This window comes from Aedes aegypti, chromosome 2 (genome assembly GCF_002204515.2).
Source record: "Aedes aegypti strain LVP_AGWG chromosome 2, AaegL5.0 Primary Assembly, whole genome shotgun sequence".
Taxonomy (NCBI): domain Eukaryota; kingdom Metazoa; phylum Arthropoda; class Insecta; order Diptera; family Culicidae; genus Aedes; species Aedes aegypti.
In genome coordinates, this window is record NC_035108.1 from 287544312 (window position 1) to 287562860 (window position 18549).

Genomic DNA, 18549 nt, shown 5'->3' on the forward strand with positions numbered 1-18549 from the left:
CTCAAACACCATTCCTTCTGCAAGATGCGTTACGGGAGCCTTCTAGTTAGTCGTAATCATGCACTTCATGCAGATTTTCATCTTTTCCGTAATCCACCGAACTCCATTCGAATGAAACTTGGTCATGAGACCATGGCTAATCGAGCGTCAATTTGTCCTTACTGATTTGTGACCGTCCAGTCCGAAGGGGTTACAGCATAGCGAATAGTATTTGTAGTATTGAACTTTGTCCATTTCAAAAGCTTCGGTAATAACGAGTGATATACAGCTGACAACACTTGCACTTTCTCACTGCTCTTTGTTAGTTTTTTGGTAAACTTATGATTCTCAAGCCATTTCAACGCTTTAAACCAGAATTGGTAAATACCTAATTGCTATATTGTCTACCCATTACATTGATTTAACTGTCAATTTTGTAGTTACCTAAAAAAAATGCCTACATTATGATTGATGAAGTCTTTGTTTCTATGCTGTTTCGTTCTTAAGTAGTTTTGTTATAAACTTATAAATATGAAAATAAGCTTTATAAACATATAAATGTATAAATTTGTAAACAGCTCATCTTGGCAATATTTGATCATGTTTAGGATTGGATCTTATTGATAGCTCTTTTCAAATATATTTTGTTTGTAAGCTGGAATAGCTAATCGGGTTATCATTATTTATTTTCCTTAACGATGAAAAATGTCATGAAAAACTTATTCCATTTCAAAAAATTTCAAAATTTTGAGAAAATTTGATTCCGATTTGACAAAAATAAATGTTTCTGTGTCGATTTTATCTTCAGTTATGATTTTCGAACGGAAAGACTTGTACGAGAAATCTGGGCATTTTTCACAAAACTATGACCAAACGCAGGAATTAAAAAATAGTACATCTTAAAAATTTCAGTGATTGAAATTTAAAAAATTTTGTTCTCAAAAATATGTCTTTGAAAATCTTACACGAGTTGGAACATAGTTTTCCCGGCTTTTATTCACGAATTTTCTCAACGGTGGAAAATTTTGTGGAAAACTTTTTCCAGTTAAATTTTTTTTCTATTCCTTAGTAAATTTGCTTTCATTTTCATAAAAAAAACTTTGTTTCTACGATGCTTCTTTCTTTAGCTATGATTTTTCGAAGAAAAGGCTCAAAATGGCACATTTGCACATTTTTTTTACAAAATTGGCCATAACTCAAAAACGAAAAAAATACCATTTCAAAAATTTCAGCGATTAAAGCTTATGGAATGACCTTCTCAAAAATATTTTTTTGAAAATTTTCCACGAGTTGGAGCATAGTTTTTCCGGCTTTTCTTTACGAATTTTCTCAACGGTGGAAAATTTTGTGGAAAACATTTTCCAGTTATTTTTTTTTATTCCTGAGAAAATTTGCTTTCATTTTCATAAAAAAACTTTGTTTCTATGATGCTTCGTTCTTGAGTTATGATTTTTCAAAATAAGTAGTATCAGGGGAAAACAAAAAAATTCCAACTGAGTTTTCCGGGAAAATAGGCGACCCAGAATTTTTCTCAATTTTTTTTATTCATATATTGATGAGCCCTGCCTGTGGAAAAAGTTTCATGAAAATCTGAGACCTTTCGGCCCAAAACAGTACGGAAATAAAAAAAATCCCCACCTGTGAACCTTAAACACTCGGGTCAACTGAAGAAGCATCGCCAAAGAGCAGCGTAGTTGGAGCTCTACAATACGCCCGGCAAATGCGTGAGTGATGCTACGCTGTAGCTAACAAAATATCAACGGTACCTACCGTATCAGGTATCAGAAGGCCGGCTCCAAAGGCACGTTCCCCACCAGTTGGGAGATTTGTGCCATCGCCATATTTGAGCCTATTTCATCATCTACCCGATGGGAGAGGAAAGGGAAGGGAAAGATGGGAGGAAATAGGAGTGGGGTCCCTTGAAGAGGGAAGATCGCATTAGCGAAATGAAAGCATGTAGCTCCATACCACAATACCCTAAAAAGGGCACTGCAAAACGCATGAGCGTAAAGAGAGCCTATAGCTCATTACCACAGCGGGTTAAGAATAACAGAATGTCCTGAAGATTCAGGCTACTGAATTCAGTTTCACTTAATAAGTGTTTGCCAAGTAATTGGAATCGCATTTGCGCAAAAACTGGACAGTTACATATCAGGTGATACGAAGTTCCATAATCGGAGTCACAACTATCACACACAAATGAGTCAACACGCTGAATATTTGCCATGTGATAGTTGAGTCGGCAGTGGCCTGTCAACGCTCTAACCAAGAGACTGCAATTCTGCTTTGACAGATTTGTTAAATACTTCGCCACCCTTGGAGATGGCTCAGTAATGTACAATTTTGTTTGACGATACGACTCCAAACTATTCCAATATTGCTTGTGCTGAGTTGCCGCCCAAGAATTTATCTGAAGCTTCACCCAGCACTTCGAAATTGGAATAGCCGGCTCAGGACCAATGAAGTCATGCGATGCTCCATCGCGAGCTAGCTCATCAGCCAATTCATTTCCAGCGATGGAAGAATGGCCAGGTACCCATACAAGGTTTACAGAGTTGACTGAATTCAGTTCCTCAAATTGAGTTCGACATGCGATAACAAGCTTCGACCTTGAGTTGGCCGAAGCGAGAGCTTTTATAGCAGCTTGACTATCTGAACAGAAGTATATGACTTTACCCATTACGCGCTGTTGTAGTGCTGATTGCACTCCACACATAAGGGCAAATATTTCCGCCTGAAAAACGGTGCAGTTTCTACCAAGTGAGTAAAACTGATTCAGCCTTAGCTCACGAGAATATACTCCTGTACCAGCTCTACCTTCAAGAAGGGAGCCATCAGTGTAACATACTATATTGTTTGATATACTTCTTTCCAAATAGCCAGACGTCCACTCTTCCCGTGAAGGGAATTGTGTGATAAATGTCCTGTAAGGAAAGTGACAAGCAACTGTGAGATCACTTGGAGCAAGGACAATTTTGTCCCAATTCACCAAAAGTGGAAACAACGAAGTGTGTGTAGATCTACGATTCACTGGATTTTTCTCCAGTAGATCCAGTACCCATAAACGGTAAGAGCAAGAAAGTGCTTCTTGTTTAAGATATATGTGTAGTGGCGCAACGTCGAAAAGGGCCTCGAGCGCTGCTGTGGGAGTTGTAGAGAACGCACCAGACATCGCCATCAAGCACATCCTTTGGAGATGGCCCAATTTTGATTGGATTGTTCTCACTTCGCCCTTTTGCCACCACACAAGACATCCATATGCCAATATTGGTCGAACAACTGTTGTGTAAATCCATTTGATATATTTGGGTTTGAGGCCCCAAGTTTTACCAAAGGTTCGCCGGCATTGACCGAAGGCCATGCAAGCTTTTTTGACTCTGAAATCAATGTGAGGTGTCCATGAAAGTTTGGAATCTAGAATGACTCCGACATACTTTACTTGATCAGCCACATTAATCTCAGTGCCAAAAAGACGTAAAGGTCGAATTCCATCGCGGTTTCGTCTTTCCGTAAACAGAACAATAGATGTTTTATTCGCGTTAACCGAAAGGCCATATTGGCGACACCAACTCTCGACTACCTGAAGAGCACTTTGCATCAGGTCGAATAGGGTGCTTATGCACATACCAACTATCAGAGCTAGATAGTCGTCGGCAAATCCATATGTTGGAAAACCGCTATTATTGAGTTGCCTCAATAGCGTATCTGCTACGAGATTCCACAAAAGTGGTGACAAGACTCCCCCTTGGGGGCATCCGCAAATACTCAATTTTCGAATCGCTGCTTGACGCAATATCGAGAAGAGATGTCGGTTTTTGAGCATTTGATGAATCCAATTGGTAATCATTGTAGGTAGCCCATGGTTTCGTGCGGCTTCCAATATGGCATCGAAAGACACGTTATCAAAGGCACCCTCAATATCCAAGAAAACACCCAAGCAGGATTGCTTCTGAGCGAATGCTTTCTCGATATCGTATACAACTTTGTGTAAAAGAGTCACAGTGGACTTTCCAGATTGGTAAGCATGTTGATTCACATGAAGAGGCATGTTAGCCAAATAAACATCACGGATGTGATGATCGATAATGCGTTCCAGACATTTCAGAAGAAAAGAGGTCAGACTGATTGGTCTAAAACTCTTCGCTTCTTCATACGACGCACGTCCTCCTTTCGGGATAAACTTTACAGTAATATCACGCCAGGATCTGGGAATATACCCGGTAGCAAAACTGCTTACAAGTAGCTTTTTCAAAACATGTTTGATAAACTCAAACCCCTTTTGGAGCAGAACAGGATAAATCCCATCCGCTCCTGGAGATTTGAAAGGAGCAAAACTATTAAGTGCCCATTGAATCGATTCAGTAGTTACGATACTGAGAGCCATAACATCCGGGGAAGTGTGTTTTGAATAAACATTCTAAAACTTCTTCATCGGAAGAAGTAAAGTCACCATTAGGTAAGCGAATTTCGTTCACTTGGAAATCCTTAGATTTTGCAAGGATTTTGTTCAGCCGACTGACTTCACTCAAACTGGAAACAGTTGTACAAAGGTTTTTCCAGCCGGATCGTTCAGCAGAACGAAGAGCCTTCTTGTAAGCCTTGCGAGCCGACTTGAACGACTCTGATCCAGCTGAACGGCGTCTGTTCCAACTCCTTCTACATTGTTTCCTGAGTCTAGTCAGATCGGAATTCCACCATGGGGTCCCCCTTTGTAGTCTTTACAGACCGCAGAGGACATGCTTCTTCAAAAGCTTCCATAATGTAGGATGTTGTAGTATCAACGGCATCATCCAGATCACTTGGATTTTCAATGGACGGAGAATATCCATGAAATTTGGTAGCAACCAATTCAATATAGAGTTCCCAGTTTGTTGACCGGGGATTCCTAAAACGCAAAGTCTGCGCAGTTACATTTGAATGTTCAAAGAAGATGTAGCGATGATCAGATTCCTCATCTGATACATGCCAATTCGTCATCTCGTGACTGATTCTATTCGAGCAGAGCGTTATGTCTAACACTTCTTCTCTATTAGAAACCATGAAGGTTGGGCGATTGCCTATGTTAAGTAATTCAAGGTCTGTACTACTTAAGTATTCCATCAGACTGGAGCCTGAAGAACGACGGGCGGTGTTCACCGCTGCCAAAGTCGTGCTGAAGTCCGAGATAAGGGCAAGCAAAAAGGCCTGCTTCGAGGGACTCTGTCAGAGTGCCAACGCGAACCCGTGGGGTGATGCCTACAGGATCGTTATGGCGAAGACAAGAGGTGCAATTGCTCCTACGGAGCAATCTCCACAGATGCTGGAGGGGATCATCGAGAGGCTCTTCCCGCGCCACAACCCTAGCCCATGGCCTCCTTTTGTAGGACAGCCGGGGATTGGGGCTGGCGATGAGGATAGAGTAACTGATGAGGAACTTGTAGGGATTGCAAAATCCCTAAGCATGGGGAAGGCACCAGGTCCGGACGGAGTTCCAAACCTGGCCCTCAAAGTCGCAATCTTGGAGGCTCCCGGTATGTTCAGATCTGCTATGCAGATATGCCTGGACGAGGGAGTATTTCCAGATGCGTGGAAGAGGCAGAGCCTGGTACTATTGCCAAAGGCGGGGAAACCACCTGGTGACCCGTCGGCGTATAGACCAATATGCTTGATTGACACGGCGGGGAAGGTGCTCGAGAAGATCATCCTCAACAGACTGTTGAGGTACACTGAGAGTGTAAATGGTCTCTCAAGCAACCAGTTCGGCTTCCGGAAAGGGAAGTCCACCGTAGACGCTATTCTGACGGTTAAGAAAACCGCTGAGATAGCACTCCAGCGTAAGAGGAGGGGGATTCGCTACTGCGCAGTAGTGACTCTGGATGTAAGGAATGCATTTAATAGTGCCAGTTGGGCGGCTATTGCCGATGCGCTCCTGCGTCTGGGGATACCCGAGTACCTGTACAAGATTCTCGGAAGTTACTTCCAGAATCGGGTATTAGTCTATGACACAGAGGTGGGTCGGAAGTGCTTTCACATAACCTCAGGAGTCCCGCAAGGTTCCATCCTGGGCCCGGTGTTATGGAATGTCATGTACGACGAGGTGTTGAGATTAAAATTCCCGGCGGGTGTGGTCATCGTTGGCTTTGCCGACGATATTACGCTGGAGGTCTACGGTGAATCGATCGAAGAAGTGGAATTGACTGCAGCCCACTCGATCGCAATTGTGGAGGAGTGGATGAGCTCCAGGAAACTGGAATTGGCTCACCACAAAACTGAGGCTGTTGTTGTCAACAACCGAAAGTCGGTGCAGCAAGCGATGATCAGTGTAGGCGACTGCACAATCACCTCGAAGCGCTCCGTCAAACACTTGGGGGTGATGATCGACGACAAGCTTACCTTCGGTAGCCATGTCGATTATGCCTGCAAGAGAGCCTCCACAGCTATTGTGGCACTGTCCCGGATGATGTCCAATAGCTCTGCGGTGTACGCCAGCAAGCGTAAGCTTCTGGCCAGTGTCGCCTCGTCCATACTGAGGTATGGTGGCCCGGCTTGGGGCACGGCTTTGCGTACCGATAGCTACCGTAGCAAGCTAGAGAGTACTTATAGGCTAATGTGCCTGAGGGTTGCGAGCGCGTACCGTACCGTGTCACACGATGCACTTTGTGTCATCACCGGTATGATGCCTATTGGTATCCTTATCATGGAAGACATAGAGTGCTTCGAAAGGCGCGGAACAAGAGGCATACGCAGGACTGCCAGAACGACCTCCATGGTCAAATGGCAGCGTGCGTGGGACAGTTCCACCAAGGGAGTGTGGACTCACAGGTTGATTCCGAGGTTAGATATCTGGGTCAATAGGCGCCATGGGGAACTAACATTCCACCTAACACAGGTCCTTTCGGGTCATGGATGCTTTAGACAATATCTTCACCGTTTCGGTCATGCGGGTTCTCCCGAATGTCCAGTTTGTGCAGGTTTAGAGGAAACGGCGGAACACGTTTTGTTCGTGTGCCCGCGTTTCTGCACAATGCGTGACGGCATGTTTGCCACATGCGGTCGGGACACGACTCCGGACAATTTGGTCCAGAGGATGTGTGCAGACGAGTTTGGCTGGAATGCCGTTTCATCGGCTATCACCCACACCGTCTCGGAACTCCAAAGGAGGTGGCGTGTGGACTCGAGGAGTGACTAGTGCAGACGCTAATCAACAGGTGGTCCAAGGGTTCGCAGTCGGCTACGTAGGTCATACCGGTGCCCTACGGTCGAAATCGACCCTTACAGCGATTAAGTGGCCGCGGGGAGAACATCCTGGTAGCGCTGCTGTCGTGGCGCCGGCCTACTGGGTGGATACGAGCCTCTGGTTGTTCGGGGCAGGTGGAGGCCCCTTCGTCAGCAATCCCAGCTGGTGCTAGCTGATAGGGCCTGAGCCTTCAGTAGGTCAAATTGCGAAGCCCGCAGTATCAGTTCTTGATACCTGCGGTGCAGCTGGGCGCGGGCTTAGTGGTCGACCCTGCCCGCCTTCAGCGGACAACGGGAGGTGAGGACCACCCGGGAAGCTGGCAATGCGCCAGCATGCTACCTTGGTGGACCCCCATAAGCGTGTCATCGATGTTCGTTGCTGCATGGCTACGCAGCTAACCTGGAGGATGCGATGTGCAATAGCCCCTCTCCGAAGCAATGCCTTCTTGGTGGTCCCGGAGAGACGAAGGGTTTGGCGGCAATGGAAATGGTTTAGTGGGTCGGGGGTGTAGTCCTGTTTACTGCTTGTACGTAGTAAATGGTCCCCAACCCCACACTCCCGGACCTCGGTCCGGAGTCTGTTGAGCAGATTATCCCCCCATTGCTTAGAAGGAAAAAAAAAAAGGCTGGAGCCTCTCAAATTGATATCTGAGCTGCCCCAGATGATGTGATGAGCATTAGCATCACTGCCCACAATCAGCGGAAGGCCTTTTGTTACGCAGTGTACGACAACTCGTTTGAAGTCATCCGTTGGGGATGGTTCATCATGTGGCTAATCCATATAGGTGATAATTTAAATTTAATGTCAACATATTCATAATCCCACCCTTATTAAGCCTCAGGATAGAGACTGAAGAAGGGCAGCCGATTATCTCGGAGAAACACAAGGTCACCTCCACCATTGCTCCGGGTAGCACAGGAAGGACTCAATACTGTGGAGGGCGCCCTGGTACCCCACAGGCTCCGTTTGCGGTAGACCTCCCTAACCATTCATTCCTAGGCACGGTACGCATCACACCATAAATTAGGGGTCACCTGTGAGGTGGACTTATACCACCGGAACAGCCAGTCCGTAGTGTTGATTCTTAGCCAGTTAAAACAACCGCTACCGACACTACGCGGCTATCTAGGCTGCTCGGGAAAAGGAGGTTAATATTGATGATTAACTCCTGAAGTGCCCAAGCAGCCAGCAATACTCTACAATACGCCCGGCAAATGCGTGAGTGATGCTACGCTGTAGCTAACAAAATATCAACGGTACCTACCGTACCAACGATCTTATTAGCGTTTTGTACAATGTATATTTGCTGCAATACTACGACCAACGATGTCGACCTATGGAGCGGGAAAACAAACGACTAAAGAGGGCTTAGAAACAGTAGAGTGGCTAATATTCAGTGGCTCCAGTATCGCCAGATAAGCCGCACTTACACATGGAACCAACCAGATGAATGCTTGGGACTAAAATACACCGTCAATGTGCACTTACTTAATGCTTGTGATCTTCTAATTTAGGTAACAATGGCACCTCCACGTCAGGTTGCAGACCAGTAAAGGGAAGGAGAGGAATTTATGTTACATTTATAACTGACCTTCTGCAGACCATGGAGTCTGACTGCTCTACACCTAAGACAAGACGTGACAGGTCAAAGTACAAAAACGAAACCAATTGCCTGTCAAAAAAGACCACTTCTCATTGGTCGTTTTGGCAAAAGCCTACTTTCACATCGTTGAGTTGGATTGCAACAGGGCACTTTGTTGCTAGCCCGGCCGTGTTGCTAGTTCATCAATTAGAGTTTGCATCAAAAGTTTGGAAATTTTTCATGGAATCATTTTGTTTCAAATCTATTTATATTCGATATTGATACAGAGCATGTGTTTATACAACACTAAAACATATAAAAAATACTCAATTTAGACCAATATAAGAGATTTTGTGTCAATTTTCTCTAAAAATTATCGCCGGTTTTGAATTTTAATCTGAGTTTTCAAAAACATAACATCCTCTATCGCAGTAAATGAATGAAACGTGCAAGAAACAATTAAATTATGCGCCTTGATATTTGAATTTGTTCACAATATTTGCTTAAAAAAGATACTGGTAACACTGGCAATTGTATCGTCAAGATTATCGGCAGAACAACAACGGGGCAGTCTTAGTTGAGCTGTCACGTCCTGTCCTAGCTCTACACCAGTTCATGCAGGAGTTTGTTGGATGGATACGGCAAGAACAGCGACACCGATTTTATTGACATGTCAATTTTTTGATCAATGTTGATTATAGCAGATTCAACATGAACTTGACTATAGTAGAGTGTAGATCAAGATGGGCTTGCCGTTGTACCGTGCTGCCGTTCACATTGTGTTTAGGGCTTAAGACAATTTTATGACAAAGAGGCTTGGTATTGGATAGCAGACGGGTTTACCCTATTAGGCATAACGACGTTAGGCAGAAGGATGTTAAGCATAATGGATGTTAGGCATAATGTACGTTTGGCATAAAATAACTTGTGTATATGAAACTCGTCTTATATCGAACAATTTGTGGGCACATTTACAATTTCCATTACGACGATGTGGGTGGTGAGTGTCCTTAACATGTAGCAGCTCATAAAAAAATGTGGAAAATTAATACAAAAAGTGATACGAGGGAGTGGGTTGATTGGTTGATCATAAATGACACTGAAAATACCCATTTGAAAATGAAACCATTATTGCAAGATATCGAAGAGGATTGTCATGGGCATTGTTATCATTTTGAAGTTCTGGTAACATCTATCTCATCAAGATCAACGCTACTATTAGTGAGCTGTCAGAGCAGTTGAAAAAACTCCAAACTGAACTTGAAGGCGCTCGGTCAGCATAAAAAAAGCAGTTCGAACGATTGAAAAACCTGCTTCAGTCATCAGAACAACTTTTCAAACGACAGTCAGAGCAAAGAGATTTGTTCACAGCTTGGAAACAAATCTTATAGTAATCAATTCCGGCGCTAAGTTAGCCAACACTTGCCTTCAGAGTGTAATTAGGTACCGAATAGCTATCAACAAGATCCCCTACCATGTTGGAGAAAACGTCAAAGACCTAGTGCGAGGAATCTTGAACTTTTTGGGAGTTATCGAGCTGGAGGCACACATTACCGACTGCTTCAGAATTCCGGTAAAGCCATCCTAGTGGAGCGACCGTTCTATCTCTCCAACTAGAGTTTTCAAATTTCCCGGGATTTGATTTCCCGGGAAACGGGAAATAAATTTGCCATTTCCCGGGAAATCCCGGGATCCCGGGAAATTTGCAAAAACGTGAAAATGAAGCAAATTTGATTATTTTTTAAATTATTAATATTTTTGTTATATTATTTTGATACCAGTAAACTTTTATGGTACCTACATTCTCTTTTTTGTAAGTAATTTATTTATGTTTCTCAAAAAAAAATCATTGATTTCGTTGTGTACGCTAGGCTTCAGAACATCACTTATTATGATATTGAGTCCATGTGAAGATTATTCTTGACAAATCGTATGAATTTCAACTAATATGTACAGGACGGACTCGATTATCCGGAGTCTGTTCTTTGATATTCTTGGTTTTGAGATTTTATGAATAAATTTGAGATAACTTGGTATTGAGATATACAATATGAATGATTTACCAGCTTTAGGTGTAGGTTAAAAAGGGAGTTTGAAAAATAGGTTTTTTGTATGCCGGTCAAAATAATTTCTTCCATGCGTGAGTTGTCAATCACGCGACTCAGCAATCAAAAAATCATGGATGAGTTGGCTCACCTTTTTGACTCATCCTCTCGTGTTTCCACAGTTTACTCACACACGGCAATATTTTTTTTGTTAGTCTGGTAAAGTTATAGTAATCCTTTCTAACGTAAACAACAGCATTCAAGTTTTACGATTTTTTGATGGGTTTTGCGACTGAATCATTTTTTACGGTTTGAGTTGATTGAGTGATTTTGCATCAAAATCGCAAGCGTGACATTTGCGAAGCAGATCTCTGATGAGTTTGCTCTCACGGGAGTGCGTATTGATTGAGATTTGAGTTTGAGTTTATCAACATCATCTTGCATCATCTTGCTTTCCAAGACCCCTAATGTTCCTAGAAATAATTTCTGGCTACGCCACTGCATTTTATAAATAAAACAACGAAAAAAGAATAATATTTAAGTTCTTTTAATGCAGATTTTAATTTTTCTTCTAGTGATTCGATTTTTAGGAAGATTTGATTATCCGGAGTGATAAAAAACGATACAACGGATAATCGAGTCCGACCTGCACCAACATTAAATCAAACCTTTCAAGCACTAGAATAAAATCCAACTAGAGGCTAACGATGAAAAATGTGATGGTTAAATCCATGAAAACTTTATCAGCGTACTCAATTCATGGATGATCCCTCGAAAAATCCTATATATTGTATAGCATATAATCTATTTTGGAAAAAAAACATCGCCAAAGAGCTATACATTTCATCAACAACTATTTGATTACAAAAAAAACAACAAATCAATATCGAAGTATTACTAGTGATCTAGTAAGGTCATTGGTTAGAATGATATGAAAAGTAAATTATACGATAGTTTTGGTTTGAAAATGGATGGCCAATCCTTTTTAATAGAAATACCCGGGAAATACAGAAATCCCGGGAAATACGGGAATCCCGGGAAACAGGAAATCATTTCCCGGGAAACGGGAATCCCGGGAAATCTCATTTCCCGGGAAATGTTCCCGGGATTGAAAACTCTATCTCCAACTATCGTCGTATTGATCAGGCAAAAATAAGCGAAGGGAAAAGTTCTCAAACTGTATTTTGGAAGCCACAAGCAAGCCAAGCTCGCCGTAATTCACTTCGGCCTTGCCTTGAAGTACAGATTCACATTAAACGAAGTACTGTCAACTCAGTCGTTAAGAATCCGAAGCCTTGCGCTGCGTCTCAAACAAAGGAAACTCGTCGATTCGGTCTTTATCCGAAACGACTCAGTGTCAGTTCGGTTGCCTAATCAGAAAAGATACACTCCCATCTCAGATATCAATCAACTGCTGCAAGTGACAGCTACGGTTATTGGCGGCCATACTTCAGCGGACGAGTCATCGATCTTCTTTGACACCATATCTGCGGATAGTCTGGGTAGCTCCCACCAGAAGTAACAAATAAACGATCAGTAATAACACAAGTATGACCATTGCAGCCCACGATAGTCACCTTCGAATTGGACATTTGAACGATGGATCATCGATGGAGCTAAGTTAATTCTCGACAAAAAGCAGTACTACTTCTTCGGCCTGAGCGAGACCAAACTTAAAGTCAGCGCACCCATCGGACCAATCAAGATTCCAGGCTACAACTTTATTCGACATTCGCTACCCTGTGGGAGGGGACGGGGTTCCAAAACTTGTAGAGGAGTAGGATTGTATGTGGCTAAAATATCAAGGTCACCACAATCAACAAATCTTCTTTCGATCCGGCTGTTTCCATTGCTCAACGAGTGGAATACCTAGCAGTTAGTGCAAAAGTTAACAACTACAACGTGGGTGTAGTGGTGCTGTAAAACCCGTCTTGCAACAACCAACTACTAATCCAAAGATATGAAAGTCTTCTGCTTGACCTGCTTGAGTACAACTTAGACAGGGTCTACATTGTCGGAGACTACAACATTAACGTTTCTTCCACGCAACCTTCCGGTAATCTGACCGGTTTGCAACGACTGCATAACACTTTCAACCTGACTGTCCTGGATACTCTCCCTACTCGGATTACGGAAACCAGCTCTACCATACCGACTCTCCAGACTCAATTGTGAAGTCTGCGACATCTACTGGTAACTCCATTTCTGATCACGATATTGTCTTTCTTATCGCCGATGTACAGGTACGTAAACCGCCTGCACAAAGACGAACCTTCAGGAATTTCCGTAGAGTAGACCAAGTTCGCCTTCAGGCGGATTTTCAAGCAAGAGACCACCAACCAATTCTGAGCTGTCCTGACGTCGCTAGTAAGGCGGAACTGGTTACTGCTGAACTGCAACTTCTCCTTGATCGACATGTGCCTGAGCAAACGATCACAATACGTGATCATCGCACGCCCTGGATTAACAGCGATATCGAACAAGCAGTTAAACTCAGAGACCTAGCATTCCAACTCTATTCGAAGAACCCCAACCGAGCAAGAGGCGATATGCAATGGCACGCTGATCTCAGCCGCGAATAAGAGGTATGCAGACAGGAATTTTTCTCCTGAGCCACCTGTAAAGAAATTCTGGAACAATCTCCAAAGAGACGGTATACACAACAATCCCAAACATAATGCGGCCGATACGCAGATTACTGTCAACCAGCTGAATCGGTTCATTGCTGAAGGCCATCTACATCTCCAACGGTCAGCACAACAGATAGCTTCACCCTTAATTTCGCGCGGTGAGAACAACGTCCTTGGTAACAATGCTACCCGCCGACGGTTTGAATTTCGATATACGGATGCGGCTGATGTTTCACAGAGGATCTACGAGATATCATCTAATGCGACTGGTTCGGACAACATCCCCGCATCTTTCGTAAAAATGCTGTGTCCTTTCATACTACCACTCCTTGTAAATCTTTTCAATACCAGCATAGGGTCGCACACATTTCCAGATATCTGAAAAAAAGCCATAGTTACTCCAATACCAAAAGCAGCAAGTCCAATTCAGCCAAAGAACTTCGACCGATTAGCATGCTCCCGGTCATCTCCAAGGTACTTGAAAGGATACGATTTCACCAGATCACCGAATACCTACAGGCAGCTGACCCGCCTCTCTTCAATAAGCACCAATCCGGGTATAGGAGGAATCACAGTACTACGACTGCATTGGTTAAGGTTGTACATGATATTTACAACAATTTTGACGCAACTCATGGTATTTGTGGATTTCTCCCTGGCATTCAACTGTGTACGACACGCAAAGCGACACCAAAAGCTTCAGAGGGAATTTGGTTTTGACCAGTCAGCTGTCCAGTTGATCGAATCCTTCTTACAAGATAGAAGCCAAGTGGTCAAGCTTGGATCGTGCCTCAGTGCGTTGTTGTTCAGTTTATTTATCAATAGCCTACCAACCATGCTAAAGTGTGAGTATCACCTTTACGCGGATGATCTCCATCATCTTTACGTGATGGCCTCACCGTGGAAATGAAATATAGGCTGCATCGATGTTTCAAGTCTTCGCTACGATTTATCTTCAGTTAAATCGATTAAACACAACATCCACCTTCCGAAATGCCATCCTCGGTCATGATCACCTACGTAACTACCGTCAACGAATATGCTGTTTCTACCGCCAGGCGTGGGACAAGAAACTTCCACAGTACATCCAGCAGCATCTCCAGCGAGGGTTAATGAAACGTGCGAGGACCTTCCAGTCGCCGGTGAACACAACGAGTAAAAAGAAGACCCTGTTGATATACGGAATCTCACACTGGAACAGATTACCCATCGGAATTAAGACCAGACCTACATTAGCGACATTCAAACTGGCGCTAAGAATCCAGGACAAGATTCAACGATAATCAGTTCATTAACAAATTACAAAGTTTGTAATTAGATTAGCTCTCCAATGTAAATACTTTCTAACATTGCTTTCCTTGTCCCGATTAATAGTTATGTAACTAACAGGATATCGTACGTTTAATAAATTACAATTACATTTAGAATTACAAAATATTATTTTACCTATTTCCACGATATTCATAGCAAAAGTTCTGCAGCCATCCTTTGATATTCCCTGAGAAACTTGATTATTCTAAAATTCTTCATGGAATATCGAAGAGTAGCTTAAAAAATTTGCTATGAATCTGTTGAAAATTAGTTAAATATATTTTTTTTATTTTCTCAAGAACCTAAAACATAAGTTGCCTTGGAAAAATGTAGTTTAGAGTTCAGCCATGCTGAAGGTATCTCAGTTCGATTCTCGATTGGTCCAGGATCTTTTCGTAATGTAAATTTCCTTGACTTCCATGGGCATAGATTATCATCGTACCTGTCACACGAGATACGGATGCAATAATGGCAAATTTGTCAAAGGAAGCTCTCAGTTAATAACTGTGGAAGTGCTCATTGAACACCAATTTGCAAAGAAGGTTCTGTCCCAGTGAGGACGTAATGCTAAGAAGAAGAAGAATTTTAGAATTCAGGCAATAAGTTTATTCATTCAAAATTACTTCAAAACCTTAAGCAAAACAGAAGAAATCATTATTTAATTAAAAATAAAATCAAATAAAAAAATCTATGGTAGATTTTGTTGGCCTTTTTCACACAAGGTTGAATTTCTACCATCCATCTTAAGAAAACTCAATCAAGTAGAAATATTTTGAAAAGATTTATCATGAATTAAGCCACCTGCCCTACGCCAACTACGGCTTGACAAATCTCATATTCCTGTATAGATAGGGCCATTTTTAACATTTACACCTGTGCTCTAAGCGTCGGACGATTTCTCTTTTAAAATAGCACATTTGATTATGCATTTCTCAAAAAGATTTGCTCTAGTTCATGCCAATTACGTTTATTTTATGTGCTACAATAAGGTCTCAATGGTATGAATCTATTAAGTTTTCCTACCAATACGAATCAAGATCATTTTTTATTTTTCGAAGGGCCGTAGAAAGGCTTCTTTCAATTCAAGGCTCATTTTTGGTCAATATAATCCGGTAGTTCTATTAGCATCGATTATTATGCACCCGTTCAGCCAGTCGCAGAATTGAACGATTAAGGACTGTATCAAAAAGTAATTAGTAACGTATTCAACTGTCGCAGAAAAGTGTTGTTGACCTTACAAACTGTTTCATTGCTCGAAGTGCTGTGTTTATTCCCTGTAAATAAAACCACGATGCTATTTTTGCATTAAATGTTTGCCATATCTCTTAAAACATTTGACAGTTAAATCAGAAAGTGAAAATTACCAAACACTGTGCAAAGATTTTTGAAAATAACGTTATTACAAAAAGTAAATTACGTTTATGTATTTATTCTTTCATATGTTTTCAATCATAAGATAATAATAATTAATAAAAAAATGCTTGTTTCATTTTAACAAAAAAAAAAAATGGAAACTGTGCTACTTTCGTATGTTGTTGTACTTTTTAGCTACTTCATAGATCCACGTTTATGCCAATAACGATAGCTGAACAATAAAAAAACATGTATTTTGGATTGAAAAATATTCCTAACATACATTTAAAGCATTGGAAGTAAGAACGGAACTTTTAAATGTTTTAGTTATGTTTAGCATAACCTCAAAGATGGATAAATTCTTGAGACATTTTTTTTTAGAATTTTGAAATCTTTCTGCATTGATTTATCAAGTACACATATATTCGACTTAATTAATTTTATTCAATTTTCTCGAAATGTATTGCTCTAACTTAAGCTTATATAGTTTTGCAAGTTTGTCAGAAGTTTTGGTTCAAACAGATGCTGCTTATTTCTTTTCAATACAGCCCGTATGCGAAACGAAAGAGTGAAAATTGCATCTCATATTTTCAAATCCAGGCATCGCCCTGTACGGGTTTGGGCTTCAGCTTGCTTCTTGCTATCAGCTGGAGCAGAATCTATCGGTGGCATTAGATTCATTTTTTTTTTCTCATGCACTTATTCTCATAAGCTGCCAGACACATTGACCCGAAGGCAAGTCATTATTGCCTCTTCGAAGCTGCTCAAATACCGAGCCGAGGGAGTAAAGGCAATCTCATTTTTCACACTGATTTTCATTTCCACCAACTGGAAACTTTATGGCTACTTACCTGGTATCGAAGTGGTAAAAGTAGTCTGGAAGCTGTGACTATAGCAGCTGGGGCGGGGTTCTACTCCAGCCGGTACCCCTTGGCGTACATTCTTCGATGTAGATTATTATCGACTGGGATGGCTGCACGTTATTTGTTGTAACGTGATTTCATAATTTTCCATCTCTCCTTAGTTACAGTATTGAACGCAGATATTTCTAAGCCTTGGCGTAAGAATTCATTCACGTATCAAACTTGTATGCTGTAAAGTACCAGTAGCGCAATCAGCAGTAAAAGATATTTATCGTTCTACATATTATCATATATTTGAGCGTTTGATGTACATTTTAATGTAATTTATAAGTCTGTTTTGAACAGCTTCGTTTTACTGAGGTTGCGTAGGTATGTTCTTAGGTACTTAGCTTTACTGAGGTTGTATTAACTGCAGCTATTTCTTGTTTTATACTTCCTACTCATTCAGTAACAGTTTGCGCTATTAAAAACGTTTTTAAATTTTTGGTAAAGATTCAGATAAGATTTTTTCAGCATTTTTTTCAAAAAAAATGACAATTGTCTACAAATTATCCGTACAACACTATTGTTGGAGTCATTACGAAACCATCGTTCAGAAACTCAATGCACAGAGACCTATTGTACCACCTTACAGATATCGAACAGCAAACTCGATGCAAATCCGAATTGCGGTCCAGTATCATGTTCTCTCATGCAGTTTCTCCATTATACCCACCGCTGATGTCGACACTGCTGGATAGCTTCACTGTACGGTGATAGTGCACTTCATAAAAATAGTCCAAACAGTTAAAGTCAGGAATAATTGATTCTACTCATATTTTTCTATAATTCCAGATTTTTTTTTTTGAGACACTAAATATTCTGGATTGTTTTTTCTTCTAGTACAAATATTTTGAATCTTGGGAAATACATCCATCTCGGAAGCACAGGGGCCGTCCATTAATTACGTGAGATGTTATGGGTTAGTGACTTCTTGCATACGTCATACAATTGAATATTTATTTTCATACAAACAGTTTTATCATTGGGGATAGACAGGGTTTAAAAATGCTCAAAATTGCCTCACGCAATTAATGAACCACCCCATAGTGCACTGCTCCACCATGCACATGTGGGAAACCGGTTAAATTGGGTGAAAACCTCAAAATCTACGATGAGCTTGCGGTGCTGGCTGATGGTGCCTGTTGGAAGGAAGCGCACATGACGACATGCGAGGGAAATGACAGAAATATCAAGAATCGACAAACCGTGGTCGTCGTCTTCGTCGTCGCTCGGGTATATCATGATAAATGCAATGTGGGCTGGGAAAATCCAACCAAAACAAGGACTAGGATTCGTTAAGAGAGTCCCATTGAGGGGGGGAAGGGCCGATTGTGGTCGGCGGTGGCAACGATAAAAAGACAAAATTATATTTATCTTTCGTGAATAAAATAAATTATTCGGTTTATGGCATACACGATGGTGCGCTGTGGTTGGGAACAATTTGGCAGAGCTTACAAAGCTCGAGGTTTGTGGATTGAGCTGGGTGGAGTTGTGCGGCGCGTCCTCCCGGGAAAAGCAAAGCGTGTAG